The 7110-nt window shown below is 44.6% G+C and overlaps 1 protein-coding gene across 5 annotated transcripts in view; it reads left to right on the top strand.

The window, feature by feature from the left end:
- TNFAIP8 (TNF alpha induced protein 8) overlaps positions 1 to 7110 on the top strand; it is a 143263-nt gene that overhangs the window by 70809 nt on the left and 65344 nt on the right. The window lies entirely within an intron of this gene.

Genomic DNA, 7110 nt, shown 5'->3' with positions numbered 1-7110 from the left:
GTGAGTTAAAAGTGCCCAGACTAATTTGGTTGTAACACCTTTGTCGGAATTGATGACTAAGCACCATGGTGTTGCTGTCTACAGGGAAATAACCTTTGGTCACAGCTTTCAAGTGGTTGTGTTCAGATAAATCACTGCTTTTCTTTTGCAAGAACTCTGAGTGTGGAGGAGCGTTAGGAGGCTGAGGGCTGTTTGAGGACTGTTGATAGAAAAGATGGCTTCTGGAGTTTGCGTGTAGACTGTTTTCATTTCTAAGTGGATGAAGGATTGAAATGCTTCAGAAATGGGGCTCTGAACTGATGGAGAACTTTGCACATGAAATTTCTCCTTCTCACAATTTCTGTGTGTTTGCTAACTCTCAGACGCCCCTGGATCCCAGTGATCTGATAGCGTCAGGAACACCTTGTAGAGACCTGCAAACCCAACGGTGTTTATTTGTGTTCTCCCATTATGTAGGGGTTTGTCAGAATATTGACACTGCCATTTCCTCTAACAGCCAATAAGCAATTTGAACTCACAAACAAGGCCTTTTGTACTTTAAAATACACCTTAGGCTTGTTTTTAGCCTTACTTAATACTTCCACAAGTAGATTTCATTTTATTTTGCAGGTAGGTTGGAAAAATTTTCATGGATTGAAATACAGAAAGCATTTCAAAATAGCTTTAAAAGTTATATTGGTATTTACACACTCTTGTTCAAGTCTATACATCATATTTTGTTGAGGTTTATCTGAAGTTTTTTGGCTCAGAAGACTTCCTGGACCTTAAATTGAATACTAGGAAGGAATTCAAACTTGGAAGACATAGATGAATGTTAACATATCTAGTGTCTTGACCCATGAATTGAACCTCTGGCAGCTATGCTATTTCGTAGAGCCATGACTACTCCTGTTATATGGAGTGTGGTCACCTGCAGATCATATATGTAAAATGTACATTTGCCTTCCAGATGCCCAGAGCTGTGCATGTGATTCTCTGTCAACTATATATGTATACACACACATTCTATCCAATATATAAAAATAGTTATGCAACTGACTATATCACAGCGCATATATACAGTTGGAATCAGAGCCAGGCTTGGTTGGGAAAGTTTTGTGGGAGAAGTGAGGTTTTTTTTTTTTGGAGCCTGAGGCTGGGCTACGTAATGCATTAATACTTTGGCAGAAAGAAGCAGACGTAACAATTCCAAGGCTGGAGTTAAATGCACTCATGATTAAGCATGAACCATTTAGGAGCAGATTGTAAATTACCGGTTGAAAATAACCAAGCTAAAAGTGAAGAGGCGGCAAGGAGATAAGTGTGGAAGAGAACAGGAGGGGTGTGTGGGAGCTTCTGTAGCCAGTGTGGCTGGCAAATGTCAGTTTTGGATACCAGCACGCCAGACGATGCTGCCATCTAGTGGAACTGGCTGAAATCACTGCCTCGTCCTCACTCCCTGTTAAAAGCAATGTGGTAGGTATCTTGACCACAGAGAAACTCACTTTTCTTCCTCCTGGGGATTTTAGGTGAAGAATTTGAGAAAGGAGATGGATACCACTATGCTCCCTCAAACAGTATTAATTTTGACTCTAGAAAATGGAGCTGAGTACCAATATAAAGAATTTCCCATAGACAGTTTTAAAAGCTGCGATCTCTTTTTAAGATTAATTTTCACAGCAGTGAAGTTGCTTTACAATGTTGCGTTAGTTTCTGGTGTGCAGCAAAGGGAATCAGCCATACATATACATATTCCCTCATTTTTGGATTTCCTTCCCATTGAGGTCGCCACAGAGCACTGAGTAGAGTTCCTTGTACTGCACAGTAGGTTCTCGTTAGTTATCTGTTTAACACGCGATGCGGCAGAGGCGGTGGTCTCGCTGAGAGTGGTGTGCATGGCCCTTCAGTTCAGAGCATGACATGCAGGAAGCAGCCCTTGAGAGGGTCTACAGCTGAGTGAATGCGCACCCATGCAGCTCTGGGCTGCCTTGTTTCACGTGCAGGGGCGACAGAGGAGAGCCCTCCGATTGTAGACACCGCAGCCCACAGACCTCAGAGCTGGCACAGAGCTGTTCTCCTCCTCCCCTCCCTTCCAGCCATCTGTTCAGAAAAACTTAACTAAATTTATTTTCTGCATCAGGGACCCTTCCAGTTACCAGGCATACACCAGTGGACAAAGCAGAGAGAAATCTCTGCCCTTGGAGAACAGACATTCTCCCAGGAGAGACAGACAGTAAGATAAATAAGTTAAATACATAGTAGGTGGTGGGATACTACTAAGGGCTAAGGAAGAAAAAAAAATTAAGCTGAATAGGAGGATAAAGATTGGGGTGTGTGTAGGATTTGCAATTGTGTGTCATCACAGAGAATGTGATATTTGACTCTCTTGAAAGTTGTGAGGAAGGCTTATGGGTGAGTATCCTGGGGAAGAACATCCTAGCCAGAAGGCAAGCATATACAGAGGTCCTAATGGGCAGTGGGCACAGTATTCCAGAAACAGCTAGAGTGCTGATAAGGAAAAGGACAGGAGATAAAACAAAGAGATGGTGAAAGGCCAGGTTCAGTGGCATGTTGTGGACAATTAGGGGCTTCCCAGGTGGTGCAGGTGGTAAAGAGTCTGCCTACCAAAGCAGGAGATGCTGGTTGGGTCCCTGGGTCAGGAAGATCCTCTGGAGGAGGGCATGGCAACCCACTCCAGTATTCTTGCCTGGAAAATCCCATGGACAGAGGAGCCTGGAGGGCTTCAGTCCACAGGGTCACAAAGAGTTGGAGATGACTGAACCAACTTAGCACTCAGCACTCTGTGGACAATTATAATGAATTTTACTTTCACTAGGCATAAGATGAGAAGCTGCTTGATTTAGTCTAATATTTTCATTTTACAGATGAAATTTAGGACAAAGAAATCAAATCAGGTATCCGTGGCTATCCGGCATCATACTGCCAAAGCCGGGATGGGAACCTGTTTCCTAACACCCCTGCCTGCCGAGGTCAGGTGCACAAGCACACACAGGCCCAGACTTCCAAGTGCAGTGGTCTGCGAGGAAGCCAAGTGCTGTTGGCTCCTCGGGCAAGTGTTTGGTTGTTCCCACAGCATGAACTACCTACCTATAGAGGACCCACAGCAAACACAAGAAAGGATCAGACCTCTTAATTCAGAAGAGTCCTCTGCTAAAAATGCCTAAGTGTAGAGAGAAATCTTTCAGATTTTCCCAGTGGTTAAACTCAAGAATCTACAATCTTGTAAAGCTTCTCTGTGTTCATTTCTAAGTAATTGGATAGAGTTAAGAGATGATTTCTGTATTTCCAAGTGTTTGATCCCAGTTCTCAGTATCACTGCTCACCATAAAAGTTAGTAAGATTGAATATCATATTACTTAAAATGAATTTGAAAACAGGATTACCCGCTGAAGAGAGAGCGAGCGGTTATCATCAAACATAGTCTAACTTGAACTAATTTTGCCTAGCATTCTTGCTTTGCTATGAGCTAATGCAAGCCTTTCCCCTCCCTCTTCTTCCGTCTCCTTCAGATCTCGTGACAGTTGTCCTCTGGATGCAGGCCAAGCCCTCTAATAGCGCTTTCTGATGAAGGTTGGGCCGGTGCTAAGTCTAGAGGAGAATGGCCTTGTACTGTTGTCTGCATCACCACACGTGGCCTGTGTCTTGTGCCCGGAACGTGAGGTCTTGCATAAGGTTGTGCCATCTTGTGGAGGCACTAATTCATCACTAACTCTGTCCCCCTTCTTTCATTTCTTTTCTTCATTTCTTACAGCACCATCTTATCCTGCATTTATGTTTGTTTGCATAGTGCTTTCTCTTTCACGTTGTCTCTTTTTGCCAAACATGGTATTTCATAACTTGTGTATGTTATCTGTCAATGAGCATGCTCCTCATTCACCGCCTAGAATTTTATACCCGTTATGGTTCTTCTTGTGCAAAAAAGGAACCCTAGTTTAGACTGGCTCATAACAAAGTGGACTTTTTATTAGCTACATACTGGAATGAGATTTGATTTAGCAGTCCTGGGATGTCCAGAACCCACTATTTTTTTTCCCAGTCTGCCTCCTGTGGTTGGGTCTCATCCTCAGCTGACTTCTTTCATGCTGGTTAAATGTCCTCAGCAATCCTAACTGCGTGCCCGCAATCCACTGTCCAGAAGCAGAGAACTGGCTTTTGGAAACTCTATCAGAGTGACCTTTCCCAGAAGCCCCCAGCATATGTGTGATGTCTCACTGACCCAAACTCAGCCAGGTGCCCAATCTTAAACCAGTTTATCGACTAAGAAATGTGCTGTGTTGACTGGCTCTAGGCTTGGGTTGCCTAAACCAGTCTTTTTGTGGTGAGGGGGGTGGGATCACTAGACTGGGTGGAAATGGTCAGGGCTGAACCTGAGAGCTGGGGGCTGGGGTCAGTTTCTCCCTCAAACAGTGTGCTGCTCCACAAGGATGGAGGGATGGAAGTCATGGCGAGTCGGCCACGGTGTCTCCTACACGGGCTTCCTTTCACTGTGTTATTTTTTCCCTGTTGCTTCTTATTTGGTGACTGGCTGTGGTCTAATACAGCAAATGGAGCCCCGCGTATTGGCTTGCCGACCTCTTCCCCCACCCAATGACGAATGAGATAGATGCTCTCAGGGAGAACAAGGACGCAGACTCCGTGAACCATAATAGCACTGCAGGTCAGAGAGGGACAGTCTCACCCCCAGACCTGGCCTGGTAAACGCTGAACAATGAGAATAGGAACAGAGAAAATTAATTACAGGCAGCCCTTCAACCTATAGTAATTATAGGCTCCCACAGGTCACTGGAGTCCAATATAAATTTTTTTTAAATCATTGTAATACACAGTTGTGCATCAATTATGCACCCATGAAAATATTTCATGAAAGCCCCTCAATGTTAATTACTGTTGTTACTATCTTTTAAATAGCTGCTTGATATTTCGTGATGTATATTTTGTTCATCTGCTCCTCCTTAGGGATGTTCTTTTGCCGCTATAAACCATGTGTCAATACATGTTTGAATAAATATGTTAATACTTAAAAAAGCAGTGTAGTAAATCCATATGTTCCTGTAAAGAATACCCTTACACTTTTCAGATATGAGCTTAATTATATTTTATTATTTTATCTATTTTAATTGATATTGCTGGGCTCTGGATAATGTAAAGACTTTGAAGCTGCACTCAAGTAAACAAAACAGGGCAATTGGTTGTAAGGAATTTCCTTTAGTTTACTCTAGATGAGAGCTCCAGGAGAATGGCTGTCTAGGGCAGGTTATGGGGCTGGGGCAACATTCAGAGGGCTCTTGAGAGAGTGAAAGTCATGGTGAGGTAGAGAAAACAGCACTTTTGTGATGAGTAAGTTGGATTAAAAGAAGTACCAGTTTGTCTTTGTAGATGAGCTCTGTGGCTAGGGTATAGCATTCTACTCTCCAACCAGCCAGTATTCCCTGCCATATCCCCAAGGGAATCTATGCACAGAGGGCCTATCAAAGCAGGGGAACCCCTTTATTACCAGAGAGCTTTGACCCAAACCCTAGTGATGACCTTGAACTAGGCTGCCCACATGGGTCACAGAAGTCAAGTCCAGGAACCCTGGGCTGGGCTGCAGAAGGACACGGAGGTTGCCTCGAGGGGCTGATCACAGACAGGACACCCTCATGGTGGAGGTCTCAGAGATCTACATTCTAGTCCTTTTTAAGATGCTTGTGTGATGAGCCTTTGGACTGGTCATATCAACTTACTGGGCCTAATTTCTCATTTGTGAAGAAGTTTGAGGAATGAGGAGATTTAGAGGCTATCACAGGCTTTTTTGAGCACTAGCTTTCTGATTCTTGGATTCAATGCCTGGGAAGTGTCATGTGGAACTGAGGTGAGTTTAGGGGTGAGGACCTAACTCCTCTTTGCCTGCACTTGCAGACAGACAAGGGATGGCACAGTTTCTGTATTACATGCAATAAATGTCTTAAATAGCCACCGAGTGGCTTGACTGGCTGAGCGCCGGGTGTGAATTGCTCCAAATTGAGTGTTGTTCGTTGGATCCTACAGATGCTGCGGTATAGCCACAGCTCACTGAATAGTGGAATTGTTCCCTATGCCAAGCCAGACTCGGATTTTGGCTGCCAGGCTTGTGTTCTAGGACATCCAGATGTCAGGGATCTTGTGGGAGCAGTGAGAACAGACGGTGACTCGTGGCAGATGCTTCTGTTCTAAGGTGATTTCAAAGCCATGGTCACGGGGCTTATCCTGGGATGAGTGAGCCCCACTGGTGTTCCAGTCTCCTGTTTTGTTGAGAGTCTGATTGCAAGGGGTGCTGCACACTGTTGTAATTTATTGATTTTTAGTGATCCTGTTACTCAGTAACCCCAGCAGGCTTAGTGTTAAGCCCTGAGCTCTGCCTTAGTAGGACGGGTAGTTTGTTTCTAACAGCACTATGTATAAACCGGTGGTCCCAAACTCAAATGTCTACAAGAACTAGGCAAGAAATAGTAAGTAGTGCTTTATATGGGCTTCCCAGGTGGCATTAGTGCTAAATTCAGGAGACTATGAAACACAGATTTGATCCCTGGGTGGGGAAGATTCCCTGGAGAAGGGCATGGCAACCCACTCCAGTATTCTTGCCTGGAGAATCCCATGGACAGAGGAGCCTGGTGGGCTATAGTCCATGGGCTCTCACAGTGTCAGACATGACTAAAGTGACTTAGTACACATACACTCAGCTGGTAAAGAAGCCGCCTGCCATGTGGGAGATCTGAGTTCGATCCCTGGGTTGCGAAGATCCCCTGGAGAAGGGAAAGGCTATCCACTCCAGTACTCTGGCCTGGAGAATTCCATGGACCGTATAGTCCATGGGGTTGCAAAGAGTCAAGCACTACTGAGCTACTTTCGCTTTCACACACACACTCACAGTGCTTTATATGAACAGCTGGAAATCTTGAGGCCTCTGGCAGACTTGCAGAGAACAGTTCTTATCTAAAGACATGAAAGTTCAGATGAAAAACTTACGTGACCCAAGAAAACTGTGAGTTGGATTCAGTCCTAAGGCTACCAGTTTGTGATTCTTGGGCTATAGGCCACCTAGCTTCAGCTGTTGTTGATAGGTCTGCTGAGCTTCAGAGAGGCCAGATTTTC

This window comes from Ovis aries, chromosome 5 (genome assembly GCF_016772045.2).
Source record: "Ovis aries strain OAR_USU_Benz2616 breed Rambouillet chromosome 5, ARS-UI_Ramb_v3.0, whole genome shotgun sequence".
Taxonomy (NCBI): domain Eukaryota; kingdom Metazoa; phylum Chordata; class Mammalia; order Artiodactyla; family Bovidae; genus Ovis; species Ovis aries.
Note: the sequence above shows the minus strand (reverse complement) of the source record. Positions and strands in the feature narration are given on the sequence as shown.